Raw genomic sequence first — 22313 nt, 5'->3', positions numbered from 1 at the left:
AATGTCCTCCTTCGTTGACCTTGTCTTGTTAAATGTTTTTTTTTCATATATAGTTTTTAAAAGAGAATGTAGAATCATAAAACACGGGACGAGATGTTAAAAACTGTCCATTGTGCCAATAGATGGAATGCACTCGCATGAGATTTGCCGTGATGTTGACAGAGTGGCATGGGAGGATTATTTCTTAGACTGGGGTAAGATGTCCATTTTTGGGACACATCCTCAGTAGTGTGCCTTCGAATCAGTGGGTGTTTCGCCCTTTAATCACTAAACACCCTCATCAAAGGTGGCCAGCTAAAGGGTGATCAAGCCTTAGCTTGTGTCCCATGCCCAATTAAGATGTCCCATGGGACTATGCAAGGCAGGGGCGTCCTCTTCCCTGAGCCAGCCATACAGCTGACCGCATACCTCATATGCCCTCCTCAAGTTGGAGGGATCTGAATTGGGTTCTCAGGTGGGGGTGGGGGGTCATGTTGTTATAGCCCAGCAAGGGTCCTTCCGTTTGATCCAGATCCACTGGCTGCCTCTTTCAGCTGCTTGAGAAACTGCTCTGACGGTCTGCCGCAGAGCCTGTCCATGGATTCCAAGTTCTTTCAGCAACCTGATGGTGGAAGAAGCCACAAATCCTCTGCATCCCACTTCAACTGGCCAGACTTTTGCATTCCAGCCACGCTGAGTTGCGTCTGCTGCCAACTCTGTGTAACGCAGTTTCTTACGCTGTTAAGCCTCTTCAACAGAGTTTTCCCACGGGACTGTGAGCTCTATGATGTACACAGCCTTTCGTGAAGGGGACCAGAGTACCATGTCTGGCCTAAGGTTGGTAGAAGCAATCTCAGGTGGAAAAATGAGTTGCTGGCCAATATCGACAAGCATCTTCCAGTCCCGGGCCATGGCTAGGTGTCCAGTTTCTGGCTTTGTAGGAGGATACTTGGGCCTTTTCTGTCCCTCCCGGATGAATGTTGTTGTTTTGACTGGATTGCTTGTTTTTGGAGGTAATGAATTGGTTGCACTCCTCTTGGTCTCAAGTGCTGCAGCCAGGCTCTTGAGGACCTGATTGTGCCTCCAGGTGTAGCGGCCTTGTGAGAGGCTGGTCTTGCAACCTGTCATTATATGCCTGAGAGTCGCTGGAGCTGGGCAGAGGGGGCAGGTCGAGTCCTCGCCATACCATTGATGTAGATTTTTTGGTGATGGAAGCACATCATAAACAGCTCTTATGATGAAGCTGATGTTGCTTGCCTCCATTTGCCAAAGCTCACTCCAGTTGATCTTTCTCCTCTCCAGGCCTTCCCACCTCGTCCATTGCCCTTGTTTAGCAAGAGAGACAGCCTTTGCACTTCTTGCAGTCTCCTCCTGTCTGCGCACCTCCTCGACCACCAGCTTCCTGCGTTCAGATGTTGTTGTCTTATGGAACGTTGGTTTGCTTGCTGCCAGGCCAAAGCCGCCTCTTCCATGCTGGATATTCCAGACAATGTCTTGCATCCCAGGCAGTAGGGTCTTGTTGATGTTCTCAAGACCGTCGGCGATGTCCTGCCTTCCTTGCTGCACTTGATCTTTATCCCGGAGGCTTTCGTTGTACCATCTACCCAGGCTCTTGATGGGTTGCTCAGACACCGTTGGTATCGGGTCATTTCCAATGCAGAACCTCACATCTTTAAGCTGTCCCTTGACTATGGAGATGCTTCGAGATTTGCTTGGCTTGATTTTCATCCGGGCCCACTTGATGTTATCCTGCAGTTTTGCAAGTAGCTGTCTGGTGCATGCTGCAGTGGTGGTCAGTGTAGTCATGTCATCCATGTATGCTCGGATAGGTGGGAGACGGATCCCTTCCTTAGTTCTCTCACCGCCGACCACCCATCTCGATGCCCTGATGATGACTTCCATGGCCATAGTGAAGGCCAGAGGTGAAATTGTACAGCCTGCCATTATGCCTACTTCCAAGCGCTGCCATGTTGTTGTGAAGTCAGGTGTTGTGAAACACAATTGCAGGTCTTGGAAATAGGCCTTTACCAGTGTAGTGATGGGTTCTGGTACATGGAAAATGTTGAAGGATTCCCAGAGGAGTGTCTTTTGATAAATATTGATTTAATCCAATATCTTATGGTACTTAGTCTGTGTCCATGAACCCAGCCCTATATCTACCTATAGGTAAAGTTAAAGATACATTCTGAAATTAGAAAAACAACAAAACGGCAACCCCACCACCTGTCCTGGTATACAGCTGAGGAACGGGGCTGGAGAAATGCAACCTCTGCTAAATCCATAGACATATTTTACAATCTCCATTAAAAGAAGTGATGGTTCCTAATTGGATTGTAATTCTCCTTAGGTGATGTATTTCTCCTCAGTCTTCCCCTATGCTGTGCTGTTCATCTTCCTCGTCAGAGGCTTGATGCTGGATGGAGCCATGGAGGGAATCGCCTACATGTTCTACCCTAAAGTAAGTACTAATATAACTATGATATATTTCATTGATTTTGCACTTTTAATTACAAGTAGAGTCTCAAAGATGTACAAAGATGCTTAAAAACAAGAATAAAAAAAAACAAGAATTTCTATTCACTTCCTGAATTGACAGAATATAAATAGAATAGAATTTAGTCTTATGCTGTCACTCTCTCTCTCTCTCTCTCTCTCTCTCTCTCTCTCTCTCGCTCTCTCTTTTGTCTCTCTCTCTCTTTTGTCTCTTTCTCTCTCTCTGTCTCTCTGTCTCAGATAGAAATTTGGGCTGAGGTGCAGGTGTGGCGGCAGGCAGCCACACAGGTGTTCTTTGCCCTGGGCCTGGGCTACGGCTCTGTGATTGCCTACTCTTCCTACAACCCCATCCACAACAACTGTCACCGTGACGCGCTCATGGTCTCTTGCATCAACTTCATGACCTCAGTGCTCGCATCACTGGTGGTGTTCGTAGTGCTGGGCTTCAGGGCCAAGAACATTGTCCTGAACTGCATCACCCAGTAAGTGTGGAGTCAAGGGGGGGATTGTGGGTGTGTGTTTGTGAGTGAGTGAGTGAGTGAGTGAGTGAGTGAGTGAGTGAGTGAGTGAGTGAGTGTTGTAGGAATTCCTCTATGTTTTAACACCCAATTAAAATTAAACACGCTGTCAATTCATAAGGATATGTATGACCCTTATTAGTATAAAAATGGACAGAACCCACTCTTAAAGTCAAACCACAGCCTTTATTCACGAGAGTACTGCTCCTTACACATTTTACCACAGGTTATAAACTGAAAATGACGTCATTAGTTTCAGTACCCACCCGTGCCATCTCCGCTCTAATACAAAGGCTGTATGTTTCTCACATCGTCTTCCCTATTAAGATGATATATGACTGAGCTTAGGACAGATGGTGTTGATAAGCCTTCTAGCCAGTCTGGCTATGAGTTCATTAATTTCTACCATGGTGCAGACAGTCATTGTTCTAATTCTTGATTATATTTGCACACATTATATTCAGTAATAAGATTAAAAAGAATATTCATACATATACAGTAACATAATAGTATTCTGATTAGTCAGTCCTGATTGAAATGTATACATAATTAGTCATCATTGATAAAAATTCCTTTAACAGTGAGTGAGTGAGTGAGTGAGTGAGTGAGTGAGTGAGTGAGTGAGTGAGTGAGTGAGTGAGTGAGTGAGTGAGTGAGTGAGTGAGTGAGTGAGTGAGTGAGTGAGAAATGTCATTTTGTTACTTCGAATGAACTATCCCTTTATAAAGCATGTCAATATTATGGAAACACATCCAAGACATGTCTATATGTACACTCTTAGAAAGAAAGGTGCTATCTAGAACCTTAAAGGGTTCTTCAACTGTCCACATAGGAGAACCCTTTGAAGAACTATTGTTGGATGCAGGTAGAACCCTTTTGGTTCCAGTTTCTACATGGAACCAAAAGTGTTCTACCTGGAACCATAATGGTCCTCCTATGGGTCCATCTGACTAACCTTTTCGGAACCTTTTTTTCTCAGAGTGTAAGCATACCTTCAAATAAAGTATTAGCGATGTACCTGAAGGGAATTTCGATATTGAGAGCTTGGAATTATCATGTTCATGTTCAGGAATACCTAGGATAGGGTAAGTAAGGGTAAGTAATCCTTCTCACCCCCCTTCTTCCCCCCCCCCCCCCCAACAAGATTTAGATGCAAGTGGCTGTTCCACTGGTTGTCATAAGGTGTATGCACCAATTTGTAAGTCGCTCTGGATAAGAGCGTCTGCTAAATGACTTAAATGTAAATGTTCTATCTGCAATTTTGACATTTTCTTGTTCTGTTCAATGTTCTCTACCTATATAGTACTCTAAATACCCCCCAATTCATGTTGTTAAGTGAATAAGGATATGAGATAGAAATTGCTCACACCATTCAAAACAATAAGGGTTGGTAACTTTAAAGCCAATTACCTCAGAATCAACTTTTTACAGAAGGAACCTTATAATTCTAAGCTCGGACTACGTCACCTCCCACCCTTCAGAAATCTGGGCCTGTTAAACGACATGGCCACACATGGAAGCAACCATCACTGGTGGCCGTGGTTCAACATGTCTGATCCTGCCTCCGTCACCATACCTGACTACAGAGAGTGGTACCATCACTACGGCTCCCAGGTGGGGACAAACATCACCGACTGTGACCTGGATGAGGAGATGAGCAAGGTGAGGGTTAGATTAGGTTTTAGGGGGCTTGTGGTTCAAATCCTATTTTCAGAAATAATGGAGAAAGGAGTCCTTTGTAATGTAGGCACAAAGTTATTTATAAGGAGCTGTCTTTACCTGGCTCTAACTGTCTTTACCTGGCTCTAACTGTCTTTACCTGGCTCTAACTGTCTTTACCTGGCTCTAACTGTTTCCCTACCTTGTATTCCCTCTCTTTCTTCACCCCTTACAACCTCCTGTTAACACCTTGCCTCCCCTCACTCATCCTCTCCCTCCCTCCCGTGTTCTCTCCCTACCTCCCTCCCGTGTTCTCTCCCTACCTCCCTCGTTCTCTCCCTACCTCCCTCGTTCTCTCCCTCCCTCCCTCCCTCGTTATCTCCCTCCCTCGTTCTCTCCCTACCTCCTGTGTTCTCTCCCTCCCTCGTTCCCCCTGTTCTCTCCCTCCCTCCCATGTTCTCTCCTCCCTCCCTCGTTCTCTCCCTACCTCCCGTGTTCTCTCACTCCCTCGTTCTCTGCCTCCCTCCCATGTTCTCTCCCTCCCTCATTCTCTCCTTTGTTCCCTCCCTCGTTCCCCCCGTTCTCTCCCTCCCTCCCATGTTCTCTCCCCCTCCCTTCCTCCCTCCCTCGTTCTCTCCCTTTCTCTATTCCATTTTTAACCCCCCTCTCTAACCCATCTCTAACCCATCTCTAACCCCTCTCTAACCCATATCTAACCCATATCCTACCCCTCTCTAACCCATATCTAACCCCTCTCTAACCCATGTCTAACAAATTCCCTAATCCATATCTAACCCCTCTCTAACCCATATGTCGCTCAAACCCTCTTAATTTCAATACGGTATTGAGAAAGGCACGTTGCAAATATCATCATATTCCACATAGAATACAGTTCACAAATATCAACATAATCCACGTAGAATACAGGTTACAAATATCATCATATTCCACATAGAATACAGTTTACAAATATCATCATATTCCACATAGAATACAAGTTACAAATATCATCATATTCATCATATTCCACATAGAATGCCTCTCCTTAATGTCAATATGTCTTGTCCATTGCTGTTCTGGTTAGTGTTTATTGGCTTATTTCACTGTAGAGCCTCTAGTCCTGCTCACTATACCTTATCCAACTTATTAGTTCCACCACCCACACATGCAATGACATCTCCTGGTTTCAATGATGTTTCTAGAGACAATATCTCTCTCTTCATCACTCAATACCTAGGTTTACCTCCACTGTATTCACATCCTACCATACCTTTGTCTGTACATTATACCTTGATGCTATTTTATCGCCCCCAGAAACCTCCTTTTACTCTCTGTTCCAGACGTTCTAGACGACCAATTCTTATTGCTTTTAGCCGCACCCTTATTCTTCTCCTCCTATGTTCCTCTGGCGATGTAGAGGTGAATCCAGGCCCTGCAGTGCCTAGCTCCACTCCTATTCCCCAGGCGCTCTCTTTTGATGACTTCTGTAACCGTAATAGCCTTGGTTTCATGCATGTTAACATGAGAAGCCTCCTCCCTAAGTTTGTTCTATTCACTGCTTTAGCACACTCTGCCAACCCGGATGTTCTAGCTGTGTCTGAATCCTGGCTTAGGAAGACCACCAAAAATTCAGAAATTTTAATTCCAAACTACAACATTTTCAGACAAGATAGAACTGCCAAAGGGGGTGGTGTTGCAATCTACTGCACAGATAGCCTGCAGAGTTCTGTCCTACTATCCAGGTCTGTACCCAAACAATTTGAACTTCTACTTTTAAAAATCCACCTCTCTAAAAACAAGTCTCTCACCATTGGCGCCTGCTATAGACCACCCTCTGCCCCCAGCTGTGCTCTGGACACCATATGTGAACTGATTGCCCCCCATCTATCTTCAGAGCTCGTGCTGCTAGGCGACCTAAACTGGAACATGCTTAACACCCCAGCCATCCTACAATCTAAACTTGATGCCCTCAATCTCACACAAATTATCAATGAACCTACCAGGTACCCCCCAAAGCCTTAAACACGGGCACCCTCATAGATATCATCCTAACCAACTTCCCCTCTTAATACACCTCTGCTGTCTTCAACCAAGATCTCAGCGATCACTGCCTCATTGCCTGCATCCGTAATGGGTCAGCGGTCAAACGACCTCCACTCATCACTGTAAAACGCTCCCTGAAACACTTCAGCGAGCAGGCCTTTCTAATCGACCTGGCCGGGGTATCCTGGAAGGATATTGATCTCATCCCGTCAGTAGAGGATGCCTGGATATTTTTTTAAATGCCTTTAACCATCTTAAATAAAATGCCCCATCAAGAAATTTATAATATTAAAATAAAACATTTGCCCCACTTTCAAGTACATACAAATTTAGAACCAGGAACAGATAGCTACAGAAGGACCCCAAATTTAGAACCAGGAACAGATTCTCCCCAGACCTGACTGCCCTTAACCAACACAAAAACATCCTATGGCGTTCTGCATTAGCATCGAACAGCCCCGTGATATGCAGCTGTTCAGGGCAGCTAGAAACCGTTATACACAGGTAGTTAGAAAAGCCAAGGCTAGCTTTTTCAAGCAGAAATTTGCTTCCTGCAACACTAACTCAAAAAGTTCTGGGACACTGTAAAGTCCATGGAGAATAAGAACACCTCCTCCCAGCTGCCCACTGCACTGAAGATAGGAAACACTGTCACCACTGATAAATCCACCATAATTGAGAATTTCAATAAGCATTTTTCTACGGCTGGCCATGCTTTCCACCTGGCTACTCCTACCCCGGTCAACAGCACTGCACCCCCAAAAGCAACTCGCCCAAGCCTTCCCCATTTCTCCTTCTCCCAAATCCATTCAGCTGATGTTCTGAAAGAGCTGAAAAATCTGGACCCCTACAAATCAGCCGGGCTAGACAATCTGGACCCTTTCTTTCTAAAATTATCTGCCGAAATTGTTGCCACCCCTATTACTAGCCTGTTCAACCTCTCTTTCGTGTCGTCTGAGATTCCCAAAGATTGGAAAGCAGCTGCGGTCATCCCCCTCTTCAAAGGGGGGGACACTCTTGACCCAAACTGCTCCAGACCTATATCTATCCTACCATGCCTTTCTAAGGTCTTCGAAAGCCAAGTCAACAAACAGATTACCGACCATTTCGAATCTCACCATACCTTCTCTGCTATGCAATCTGGTTTCAGAACCGGTCATGGGTGCACCTCAGCCACGCTCAAGGTCCTAAACGATATCTTAACCGCCATCGATAAGAAACATTACTGTGCAGCCGTATTCATTGATCTGGCCAAGGCTTTCAACTCTGTCAATCACCACATCCTCATCGGCAGACTCGACAGCCTTGGTTTCTCAAATGATTGCCTCGCCTGGTTCACCAACTACTTCTCTGATAGAGTTCAGTGTGTCAAATCGGAGGGTCTGCTGTCCGGACCTCTGGCACTCTCTATGGGGGTGCCACAGGGTTCAATTCTTGGACCGACTCTCTTCTCTGTATACATCAATGAGGTCGCTCTTGCTGCTGGTGAGTCTCTGATCCACCTCTACGCAGACGACACCATTCTGTATACTTCCGGCCCTTCTTTGGACACTGTGTTAACAACCCTCCAGGCAAGCTTCAATGCCATACAACTCTCCTTCCGTGGCCTCCAATTGCTCTTAAATACAAGTAAAACTAAATGCATGCTCTTCAACCGATCGCTACCTGCACCTACCCGCCTGTCCAACATCACTACTCTGGACGGCTCTGACTTAGAATACGTGGACAACTACAAATACTAAGGTGTCTGGTTAGACTGTAAACTTTCCTTCCAGACCCATATCAAACATCTCCAATCCAAAGTTAAATATAGAATTGGCTTCCTATTTCGCAACAAAGCATCCTTCACTCATGCTGCCAAACATACCCTTGTAAAACTGACCATCCTACCAATCCTCGACTTTGGCGATGTCATTTACAAAATAGCCTCCAATACTCTACTCAACAAATTGGATGCAGTCTATCACAGTGCAATCCGTTTTGTCACCAAAGCCCCATATACTACCCACCATTGCGACCTGTACACTCTCATTGGCTGGCCCTCGCTTCATACTCGTCCCCCCCTATCTCAGCTCGCTGGTCACCATAGCATCTCCCACCTGTAGCACACGCTCCAGCAGGTATATCTCTCTAGTCACCCCCAAAACCAATTCTTTCTTTGGCCGCCTCTCCTTCCAGTTCTCTGCTGCCAATGACTGGAACGAACTACAAAAATCTCTGAAACTGGAAACACTTATCTCCCTCACTAGCTTTAAGCACCAACTGTCAGAGCATCTTACAGATTACTGCACCTGTACATAGCCCACCTATAATTTAGCCCAAACAACTACCTCTTTCCCAACTGTATTTAATTTATTTATTTATTTTGCTCCTTTGCACCCCATTATTTTTATTTCTACTTTGCACATTCTTCCATTGCAAAACTACCATTCCAGTGTTTTACTTGCTATATTGTATATACTTTGCAACCATGGCCTTTTTGCCTTTAACTCCCTTCTCACCTCATTTGCTCACATTGTATATAGACTTGTTTATACTGTATTATTGACTGTATGTTTGTTTTACTCCATGTTTAATTCTGTGTCGTTGTATCTGTCAAACTGCTTTGCTTTATCTTGGCCAGGTCGCAATTGTAAATGAGAACTTGTTCTCAACTTGCCTACCTGGTTAAATGAAGGTGAAATAAATAAAATAAATAAAAAAATAGAATACAGGTTACAAATATCAACATACTCCACATAGAATACAAGTTACAAATATCAACATACTCCACATATAATACAGTTTACAAATATCAACATAGAATGTGGTCCTTCAACATAGAATACAGGGTAGTGGGTTCGATCCCGGGACCAGTTACAAATATCAACATACTCGCACTAAATGGCATATATTATATTATTATTAGAATACAAATAACAAATATCAACATACTCCACATAGAATACAAATTACAAATATCAACATACTCCACATAGAATACAATTACAAATATCAACATACTCCACATATAATACAAATAACAAATATCAACATACTCCACATAGAATACAGTTACAAATATCAACATACTCCACATAGAATACAAATAACAAATATCAACATACTCCACATAGAATACAAATAACAAATATCAACATACTCCACATAGAATACAAGTTACAAATATACATAGAATACAAGTTACAAATATCAACATACTCCACATATAATACAGGTTACAAATATCAACATACTCCACATAGAATACAAGTTACAAATATCAACATACTCCACATATAATACAGGTTACAAATATCAACATTCCACATAGAATACAAATAACAAATATCAACATACTCCACATAGAATACATAGAATACACATAGAATACACATATCAACATATACATAGAATACAGGTTACAAATATCATCATACTCCACATAGAATACAGGTTGCAAATATCATCATACTCCACGTAAATGAAAGTGTTTGTCCCTCTTGTCCCTCTCTCTCTAACCCCCAGGGTGTGGAAGGGACGGGCCTGGCGTTCATTGCCTTCACAGAGGCCATGGCTCAGTTCCCTGCCAGCCCCTTCTGGTCCACGCTCTTCTTCCTCATGCTGCTCAACCTGGGCATGAGCACCATGTTTGGCACCATGCAGGGGATCCTCACCCCCCTCATGGACAACTTCAGCCTGCTGGGACGCCACCGGACCATGCTCACTGGTAATACAGACATGTTCACACACACCAATGACTCAATACACAAATGCCCCCACGTACACACACGTGCGCACACACACTCAACTAAATGTTTCAAAGACAGACAAAGAGCACAACGACAAACTGAAACACCAACAATTATAACAAGTTTTAGTTTGTAGTTGTGCTCTTTGTCTGTCTTTGAAACATTTAGTCAGTGTGTCACTAAATAGCTGTGTTCTTTGTCATTATGGTTCAGTGTGTCACTAAATAGCTGTGTTCTTTGTCATTATGGTTCAGTGTGTCACTAAATAGCTGTGTTCTTTGTCATTGTGGTTCAGTAGGTCACTAAATAGCTGTGTTCTTTGTCATTATGGTTCAGTAGGTCACTAAATAGCTGTGTTCTTTGTCATTATGGTTCAGTAGGTCACTAAATAGCTGTGTTCTTTGTCATTATGGTTCAGTAGGTCACTAAATAGCTGTGTTCTTTGTCATTATGGTTCAGTAGGTCACTAAATAGCTTTGTTCTTTGTCATTATGGTTCAGTAGGTCACTAAATAGCTGTGTTCTTTGTCATTATGGTTCAGTAGGTCACTAAATAGCTGTGTTCTTTGTCATTATGATTCAGTGTGTCACTAAATAGCTGTGTTCTTTGTCATTATGGTTCAGTAGGTCACTAAATAGCTGTGTTCTTTGTCATTATGGTTCAGTAGGTCACTAAATAGCTGTGTTCTTTGTCATTATGGTTCAGTAGGTCACTAAATAGCTGTGTTCTTTGTCATTATGGTTCAGTGTGTTACTAAATAGCTGTGTTCTTTGTCATTATGGTTCAGTGAGTCACTAAATAGCTGTGTTCTTTGTCATTATGGTTCAGTGAGTCACTAAATAGCTGTGTTCTTTGTCGTTATGGTTCAGTGAGTCACTAAATAGCTGTGTTCTTTGTCATTATGGTTCAGTGAGTCACTAAATAGCTGTGTTCTTTGTCATTATGGTTCAGTGAGTCACTAAATAGCTGTGTTCTTTGTCATTATGGTTCAGTGAGTCACTAAATAGCTGTGTTCTTTGTCATTATGGTTCAGTGAGTCACTAAATAGCTGTGTTCTTTGTCATTATGGTTCAGTAGGTCACTAAATAGCTGTGTTCTTTGTCATTATGGTTCAGTGAGTCACTAAATAGCTGTGTTCTTTGTCATTATGGTTCAGTAGGTCACTAAATAGCTGTGTTCTTTGTCATTATGGTTCAGTAGGTCACTAAATAGCTGTGTTCTTTGTCATTATGATTCAGTGAGTCACTAAATAGCTGTGTTCTTTGTCATTATGGTTCAGTAGGTCACTAAATAGCTGTGTTCTTTGTCATTATGGTTCAGTCACTAAATAGCTGTGTTCTTTGTCATTATGGTTCAGTAGGTCACTAAATAGCTGTGTTCTTTGTCATTATGGTTCAGTAGGTCACTAAATAGCTGTGTTCTTTGTCGTTATGGTTCAGTGCAGCTGTTCCCTGGGCTTTGTGATCGGCTTTTGTTTGTCGGGGAACTCTTTGTGACAATGTTATGATTCTGTACCCTACCCTGATCATCTGGTGGTCTTTGAGACATTCTTTGGCCTGGGTGTACGGGTGACCGGTAAGATGTCAAACAGGTTTACCAATACCAATGTAATAGTATAATACCAATGTAATAGTATAATACCAGTGTAATAGGTAATACCAGTGTAATAGTAAATACCAGTGTAACAGTATTTGTAACAGTATAATACCAGTGTAATACCAGTGTAATAGTATAATATCAGCTACCAGTGTAATAGTATTACCATGTAATAGTATAATTCAGTGTAATAGTATAATACCAGTGTAATAGTATAATACCAGTGTAATAGTATAATACCAGTGTAATAGTATAATACCAGCTGTAATAGTATAATACCAGTGTAATTAATACCAGTGTAATAGTATAATACCAGTTTTGTATAATACCAGTGTAATAGTATCAGTGTAATAGTATAATACCAGTGTAATAGTATAATACCAGTGTAATAGTATAATACCAGTGTAATACTATAATACCAGTGTAATAGTATCAGTGTAATAGTATAATACCAGTGTAATAGTATAATACCAGTGTAATAGTATAATACCAGTGTAATAGTATAATACCAGTGATGTACAGCCTGGGTGTACATAGTATGACCCGGTAATCCTGCCTATGTCCAAATAGGTTTACCAATACCAATGTAATAGTATAATACCAATGTAATAGTATAATACCAGTGTAATAGTATAATACCAGTGTAATAGTATAATACCAGTGTAATACCAGTGTAATACCAGTGTAATAGTATAATACCAGATGTAATAGTATAATACCAGTGTAATAGTGTTCCATTCAGTGTAATGTAGTATAATACCAGTGTCCATTCAGAATAGTATAATACCAGTGCAATAGTATAATACCAGTGTAATACTATAATACCAGTTTAATAGTATAATACCAGTGTAATAGTGTAATACCAGTGTAATAGTATAATACCAGTGTAATAGTATAATACCAGTGTAATAGTATCAGTGTAATAGTATAATACCAGTGTAATAGTATAATACCAGTGTAATAGTATCAATGTAATAGTATAATACCAGTGTAATAGTATAATACCAATGTAATAGTATAATACCAATGTAATAGTATAATACCAGTGTAATAGTATAATACCAGTGTAATAGTATAATACCAGTGATGTACAGTACTCCTTTCTTTGGACTTATTCATGTTTTCTTTTCTACGTGTTCCATTGCAGATGTCCCTCCATTCAGAGGGTGAATCCTGCCTACTTTCTGGATCATGTTCCATAGGGTTTTGAATTGTGCTTCAAGAATATAAAATCAAATTCATTCAAAACGCAGCCAAGGGTGATATATATCCATATAGAGGGTTTTTTACCTTTATTTAACCAGGCAAGTCAGTTAAGAACTTATTCCATTTTCAGAGGGTGAACGTGCCTGGGAACAGTGGGTTAACTGCCTGTTCAGAGGGCAGAACGACAGTTCCATTTGTACCTTGTCATCTCAAAGGGTGAACGTGTTCCATTCAGGGTTTCCACTCACAGGGTGGTGTTCCATTCCGGTTCCATTCTAGTCCAACGCATTCAGAGGGTGAACCACAGAGGGTGAACGTGTTCCATTCAGAGGGTGAATGTGTTCCATTCAGAGGGTGAAGTGTTCCAAACAGAGGGTGAACCTGTTCCATTCAGAGGTGAACGTGTTCCATTCAGAGGGTGAGCTGTTCCATTCAGATTGATGTCCATTCAGAGGGTAAATCCACTTCAGAGGGTGAACGTGTTCCATTCAGAGGGTGAAGTTCCATTCAGGGTGAACGTGTTCCAAAGGGTGAAGGATCAGAGGGTTAAGTTCCTTGAGGGTGACGTGTTCCATTGGGGTGACGTGTTCCATTCAGAGGGTGAATGTGTTCCATTCAGAGGGTGAATGTGTTCCATTCAGAGGGTGAATGTGTTCCATTCAGAGGGTGAATGTGTTCCATTCAGAGGGTGAATGTGTTCCATTCAGAGGGTGAACGTGTTCCATTCAGAGGGTGAACGTGTTCCATTCAGAGGGTGAACGTGTTCCATTCAGAGGGTGAACGTGTTCCATTCAGAGGGTGAACGTGTTCCATTCAGAGGGTGAACGTGTTCCATTCAGAGGGTGAACGTGTTCCATTCAGAGGATGAACGTGTTCCATTCAGAGGATGAACGTGTTCCATTCAGAGGATGAACGTGTTCCATTCAGAGGGAATGATTGGACAAGGGAACATATTTACTGTAAATCCCTTTGAACTCAAACACCGGTTTGAGTGAGTCAGAACTGAAACCCTGCTGGGTTTTCACGCTCAACAGTTTCCCAGATGTATAAAGAATGGTCTACCACCCAAAGGACATGCAGCCAATTTGACACAACTGTAGGAAGCATTGGAGTCAACATTGACCAGCATTCCTATGGAATGCTTTTGACACCTTTTAGAGTCCATGCCCCAATGAAATGAGGCTGTTCTGGGGGAAAAGGGGGACAGCTCAATAGGAAAGTTTTCCTAATGTTTTGTGTACTTAGTGTATTTTTATATCTTTATTTTACTATGCAAGTCAGTTAAGAACAAATTCTTATTTTCAATGACGGCCTGAACTGCCTGTTCAGGGGCAGAACAACAGATTTGTACCTTGTCAGCTCAGGGACTCGAACTTGCAACCTTTCGGTTACTAGTCCAACGCTCTAACCACTAGGCTACCCTGCTAAGATATTTCTATTCATGGTTTAATTTACTTCTAACTCTTGCCTTTCATGAAGGTTTTTGACTGTGTTTTCTTTTTTGTAATTGAAAACCTTCATGGGTGGCACTGGGCAGAAGTAAATTAACCCACGATACAAATATATATACTATATATTATATATATTTTAACTGACCGCGTTTTGATGAATTTGAAGATATAATCTTGAAGGCCATTCAAAAACGGCGTGGGACATGATCCAGAGAGTAGGCAGGACTTTCATACCATATGGTGGAAATGATTTCTGTGTATGTATGGTGTTATAGTGTAGGAACAGATTGTTACATAGTACTTACAACTCTGACACCTAGTGGTAGTTGGGTGCAATTACACATTGATTTGTCATGTTTTTCAATGCTATTATGGTATAAAGTTTAACACACTATGGTATAACGACTTTGTTGTCGAAAGGGGACTCTCTTAACTCTACTTCAAGTCTACCTTTCCAATCCCATATCAACCCCATTTCCCTGGGTCCTAGGCACTTGTGTAGATCTGAGAGGATTGGATAGGTGTAAGGAATATGGTGGTAGCTTTCACCTGACCTCTGATCTAGGTCAAAAATACACAGGTTAGGACAACGTAATAATTCCACGCGAAGCGTTCTAAAATAAACAAATTCATTGGTCCAGCACCGTTGCTGATTCTACAGGATTAGTATTGTAAATGTGACCAGCGGTCAGGACATTAAGTAATAAAGTGGCGGCAGTGTAGTCATTTTAAACACATTTAAATGAATAGGATGAGAGAAAAACAGTTATGTACTTGCTGAGTAGTTAGCTGAAACGTTCTGCAATGCTAACATCCACTTCCAGTCATTTTCGCTCGTATTGCTAGTCCCATTGTTTAGATTTTTTCCGCATTTATTGCAAGGATTTATGGGATATTAGAATCCTCTTGTCCTTAATCTGTAGATTTACAACCTTTTGTATTTGTTTTTCTATTGAACCTATGTTTTAACATGGAAGACATATTGAGAGCTACGTCTCTTTTACAAATGTGCCCAACATACTACAACATCGTAATATATATATATATATATATATATATATATATATATATATATATATATATATATACAGTACCAGTCAAAGTTTGGACACACCTACTCATTCAGGGATATATATATATATACAGTACCAGTCAAAGTTTGGACACACCTACTCATTCAGGGGTATATATATATATATATATACAGTACCAGTCAAAGTTTGGACACACCTACTCATTCAGGGGTATATATATATATATATATATATATATATATATATATATATATATATATATATATATATATATATACAGTACCAGTCAAAGTTTGGACACACCTACTCATTCAGGGGTATATATATATATATATACAGTACCAGTCAAAGTTTGGACACACCTACTCATTCAGGGGTATATATATATATATATACAGTACCAGTCAAAGTTTGGACACACCTACTCATTCAGGGGTATATATATATATATACACAGTACCAGTCAAAGTTTGGACACACCTACTCATTCAGGGGTATATATATATATATATATACACAGTACCAGTCAAAGTTTGGACACACCTACTCATTCAGGGGTATATATATATACAGTACCAGTCAAAGTTTGGACACACCTACTCATTCAGGGGTATATATATATATATACATAGTACCAGTCAAAGTTTGGACACACCTACTCATTCAGGGGTATATATATATATATATATACAGTACCAGTCAAAGTTTGGACACACCTACTCATTCAGGGGTATATATATATATATATATACAGTACCAGTCAAAGTTTGGACACACCTACTCATTCAGGGGTATATATATATATATACACAGTACCAGTCAAAGTTTGGACACACCTACTCATTCAGGGGTATATATATATATATATATATATATATATATATATATATATATACACAGTACCAGTCAAAGTTTGGACACACCTACTCATTCAGGGGTATATATATATATATATATACAGTGCCAGTCAAAGTTTGGACACACCTACTCATTCAGGGGTATATATATATATATACACAGTACCAGTCAAAGTTTGGACACACCTACTCATTCAGGGGTATATATATATATATATACACAGTACCAGTCAAAGTTTGGACACACCTACTCATTCAGGGGTATATATATATATATATATATACAGTACCAGTCAAAGTTTGGACACACCTACTCATTCAGGGGTATATATATATATATATATATATATACACAGTACCAGTCAAAGTTTGGACACACCTACTCATTCAGGGGTATATATATATATACAGTACCAGTCAAAGTTTGGACACACCTACTCATTCAGGGGTATATATATATATATATACACAGTACCAGTCAAAGTTTGGACACACCTACTCATTCAGGGGTATATATATATATACAGTACCAGTCAAAGTTTGGACACACCTACTCATTCAGGGGTATATATATATATATACAGTACCAGTCAAAGTTTGGACACACCTACTCATTCAGGGCGTTTCTTTATTTGACTATGTTCTGCTGCTGTGCCTTCATATGGGGGAGCACGTTCCATCTAATGAGTGAACATGTAGTTCACCTTAAACATTCTTACCAGAGTTTGTTAACAACATGTATTTCGTTTTGCCCATATTAAGCACACGTTTTAAATCAGCAAGGTATTCCTGAATAGCTATAAAATCTTACTGTAGTTTTAGCACATCCAGATTAACAGTTGGGGCAGTTAATTATGTATTAGCATACATCATTAAAAAGAAGAAAACATTTTTTTAACCTTTATTTAACTAGGCAAGTCAGTTAAGAACAAATTCTTATCATCCGCATATAGATGAAGTTTACTTTTTGACCAATGGTGTTTATATAAATAGTGAAGAGAATATGTCCCAAAATCAACCCCTGTGGTACACCTTTATGTACTTCAAGACATTCAGACTTAACCCCATCAATTAGGATGGCCTGAGTTCTGTCACTAAGATAATCATGAAACCATGAACAGGCGTCAGAGCTCCGCCCTAATCAAGGACAACTTACATACTGATCCCATTTAGCCTTTCTGATTTGTCTTAGACAATGATTCCTCAATTACTTAAAAACTTACCAGTCCAGACCTAATCATGTGTTCCTGGCCTTGACCCAAACATCAACTGTTTTATGAAGGACTTCTGCAACTTCCGGAGTGTACCAGGCATTCAATGTACCTTTAACCCTTCATTTTCTGAAGGGAACATGATTATCCACAACAGTATTGAAGACATCTGCAAAATGTCTCAAAGCTAAATCAGGTTCAGAGATATCTGAAGTACAATCAAGCCTCTGATAGGCTGGGTGGAATTGTTGCCATATTGTGGACAGCTATCTAATCCTCTAACATCTCCACAAGAGTCTAGCGGGCTAGAGGCTATAGGCGTTGGTTTGAGATTCAGCATCTGTGATGAGGACACATCTAGCATCTGCTCTCCTTCCTAGCTTCTTGGATGACATTGAGATCATGCTGAAATGGCGCCCCCCGGTGCTGTATAAGTACCTGTGGAAGTACGTGTGTCTGTTTGCTATGGTGGGCCTGCTGGCGGCAAGTCTACTGCGAATGGTCTTCAAACGACCGACCTACACAGCCTGGAACCACACCACGGTGAGATACCCCTACAATGGCCCTGGTCCCTGTTCCTGGCTGGCTAGATGGAGGGCTTCCTTTCCTTCCTTCCTTCCTTTTGACCTTCCTAACTTCCTTGAAGTACATTTTTCTCTCAATTGCTTGATTTACACTCATGTTCTTTTTTCACTCTCTTCTTATACCTCCCTCCCTCCCTCCCTCTTTCTTTATTTTTTTTTTTTTTCTCTCCCTCTTTCACTCTCATCCCCCTATACAAGGTGCTATCTAGAACCTAAAAGGGTTATTTGACTGTCCCATTGGAGAACCCTTTGAAAACCCCTTTTTGGTTCCAGGTAGAACCCTTTTGGTTCCAGGTAGAACCCTTTTGAGGGCCGCACACTGTAGGAGCTCAGATGCAATAATGTAATAACCTAAAAACCAACGTTTGGACAGACAAGCTGTCTTCATCAGGGTGTAATGACAAACACTGCAGGGTGACTAGTTTATATCGTGTCAAAGGATACACACAGGTGTCCGTAATCATAGCTGGGTGTGGCCTGATATCATTGGTTAATTCTCACATTTAAAAAATAATATACCAAAAACATGAATGGATAGCTTACGATCATAGATGCAATCTGGCTACATAAGCCTACAAACATTTACAACAGCAAAATCACAATAATCACAAGAATGGCTTCAGATCACAGTCTACGTTGAGAACAAAGGGAGCAAGGGTCTTTAAATTAAAGCCTTTCGCACGTAATAACACCTTTGATTGGGATCTGTTTCCCTGTTTGTGGGTGTTTGAAGGATCGACATTTCTAAGTGCCATTACATTGAGCACAGACGTTACACTTGTAGTTTCCATCCAGTAGGGGCGCAAATAGATGTTCTGCAGGAATATCTTGGTGTGGGTAAATCAGAGTTTACCAATTCATCTCTGAGATTTCTGCCCCGCGAGAATACGATCAAGGGAAGGTCTGAAAACACATTACCGATACTATCATCGGATCTGTTGTTATTATTATTATTATTATTATTATTATATTATCATACTATCACATACTATCATCGGATCTTAGAATGTGCCAATGTTTGTGAACGATTCCGTTAATTTGTTCAAAGCACTTTGAATAGCGGGTAGTTAGAACGCAAGAATGCTTCTTTTTGCGAGACTCTCCTTGAAAAAGATCATGTCACCCTGCATTGTTTATTATTATACCCTGATGAAGACAGCTTGTCTGGCAAAACCTTGGTTATTAGGTTATTCATTATTATAAATTGTTCAAGTGTTCTACTCTGCTGGCCAGCACCTCGCCAAAATAGCTGTGCGTTTCTTTTGCCTCTAGAAGACCCCTTTTGAGTTCCATGTAGAACCCTTAACACAGAGGGTTCTACATGGAACCTTAAAGAGTTCTACCTGGAACCAAAAAGGGTTCTACCTGGAACCAGAAAGTGTTCTCCTATGGGGACTGCCGAAGAACCCTTTTGGAACCCTTAGAATGTATGTCTTCCTCTCCAGGCATCAGAGACAACTCTGGAGTACCCAGGCTGGGCCCTGGCCATGTTGGCCATGCTGATCCTGACTGCCACCCTGCCTGTCCCTGTTGGCTACTTCCACTCCTGGCTGAAGAACCGTGGCATGGGCCCCGAGGGGGAGCTCGCGGGGCAGGAGATAGACAGAGAGAGGTACACCAAGTGCAACTCCAGCGACACCCTGGACTCCAACTCCCAGCATACCCCTTCGGTGGGGGATGATGGCCGACCCAGGGCTAGCTTCCTACCACTGGGCCTCGACCACTACAGACTCCTCCCACAACAGGAAGACGTGGAGGAGGAGGAAGAGGATACGATGTGAAAGAGGGGTTTGAGAATCAAGGGACGAAGAGAGGAGAGTGGAGAGAGAGAGAGAGAGCGAGCGTCTCTTGACTGAAATAGTGGAAAGGACTCCACTTATATCCCCAGACTTTTAATTGATAATGAATCTAAATAATGTTTTACAATGTATATGACCGTTCATCCATATTACCAAAGAAACCTAACATTAGCACAATGTAATAACCTGTATCCTTAGTGCCAATGCACACCTACCAGTGACCTATCATAAGTCACCTATCATAATTGACCTATCATAATTGACCTATCATAAGGGACCTATTATAAGTGACCTGGGGTGGCAGGTAGCCTAGGGGTTAGAGTGTTGGGCCGGGAACTGAAAGGTTGCTGGATCGAATGCCTGAGCTGACAAGGTAAAAATCTGTTGTTTTGCCCCTGAACAAGGCAGTTAACCCACCTTTCCCTGGTAGGCTGTCATTGTAAATATGAATTTGTTCTTAACTGACTTGCCTAGTTAAATTGACTATTTACAAAACCTATTATAAGTGACCTATTATATGTGACCTATCATTATACTGATAAGTACTGTAAGAAGTGCCTTATTATAGGTGACCTATCATTATACTGATAAGTACTGTAAGAAGTGCCTTATTATAGGTGACCAATCATTATACTGATAAGTACTGTAAGAAGTGCCTTATTATAGGTGACCAATCATTATACTGATAAGTACTGTAAGAAGTGCCTTATTATAGGTGACCAATCATTATACTGATAAGTACTGTAAGAAGTGCCTTATTATAGGTGACCTATCATTATACTGATAAGTACTGTAAGAAGTGCCTTATTATAGGTGACCTATCATTATACTGATAAGTACTGTGAAGTGCCTTATTATAGGTGACCTATCATTATACTGATAAGTACTGTAAGAAGTGCCTTATTATAGGTGACCTATCATTATACTGATAAGTACTGTAAGAAGTACCTTATTATAGGTGACCAATCATTATACTGATAAGTACTGTAAGAAGTGCCTTATTATAGGTGACCAATCATTATACTGATAAGTACTGGAAGTGCCTTATTATAGGTGACCTATCATTATACTGATAAGTACTGTAAGAAGTGCCTTATTATAGGTGACCTATCATTATACTGATAAGTACTGTAAGAAGTGCCTTATTATAGGTGACCTATCATTATACTGATAAGTACTGTAAGAAGTGCCTTATTATAGGTGACCTATCATTATACTGATAAGTACTGTAAGAAGTGCCTTATTATAGGTGACCAATCATTATACTGATAAGTACTGTAAGAAGTGCCTTATTATAGGTGACCTATCATTATACTGATAAGTACTGTAAGAAGTGCCTTATTATAGGTGACCTATCATTATACTGATAAGTACTGTAAGAAGTGCCTTATTATAGGTGACCTATCATTATACTGATAAGTACTGTAAGAAGTGCCTTATTATAGGTGACCTATCATTATACTGATAAGTACTGTAAGAAGTGCCTTATTATAGGTGACCAATCATTATACTGATAAGTACTGTAAGAAGTGCCTTATTATAGGTGACCAATCATTATACTGATAAGTACTGTAAGAAGTGCCTTATTATAGGTGACCTATCATTATACTGATAAGTACTGTAAGAAGTGCCTTATTATAGGTGACCTATCATTATACTGATAAGTACTGTAAGAAGTGCCTTATTATAGGTGACCTATCATTATACTGATAAGTACTGTAAGAAGTGCCTTATTATAGGTGACCTATCATTATACTGATAAGTACTGTAAGAAGTGCCTTATTATAGGTGACCAATCATTATACTGATAAGTACTGTAAGAAGTGCCTTATTATAGGTGACCAATCATTATACTGATAAGTACTGTAAGAAGTGCCTTATTATAGGTGACCTATCATTATACTGATAAGTACTGTAAGAAGTGCCTTATTATAGGTGACCTATCATTATACTGATAAGTACTGTAAGAAGTGCCTTATTATAGGTGACCTATCATTATACTGATAAGTACTGTAAGAAGTGCCTTATTATAGGTGACCTATCATTATACTGATAAGTACTGTAAGAAGTGCCTTATAGGTGACCTATCATTATACTGATAAGTACTGTAAGAAGTGCCTTATTATAGGTGACCAATCATTATACTGATAAG

The 22313-nt window shown here is 40.7% G+C and overlaps 1 pseudogene; it reads left to right on the top strand.

Annotated features, from left to right (window-relative positions):
* The window catches only part of LOC118383469 (sodium-dependent neutral amino acid transporter B(0)AT2-like), a 39921-nt pseudogene extending 17773 nt beyond the window's left edge, over nucleotides 1-22148 (top strand).
* The last annotated feature ends 165 nt before the right edge of the window (nucleotides 22149-22313 follow it).

Source organism: Oncorhynchus keta, chromosome 5, assembly GCF_023373465.1.
Source record: "Oncorhynchus keta strain PuntledgeMale-10-30-2019 chromosome 5, Oket_V2, whole genome shotgun sequence".
In the NCBI taxonomy this organism is placed as follows: Eukaryota; Metazoa; Chordata; class Actinopteri; order Salmoniformes; family Salmonidae; genus Oncorhynchus; species Oncorhynchus keta.
This window is presented reverse-complemented; position numbering and strand designations above follow the sequence as displayed.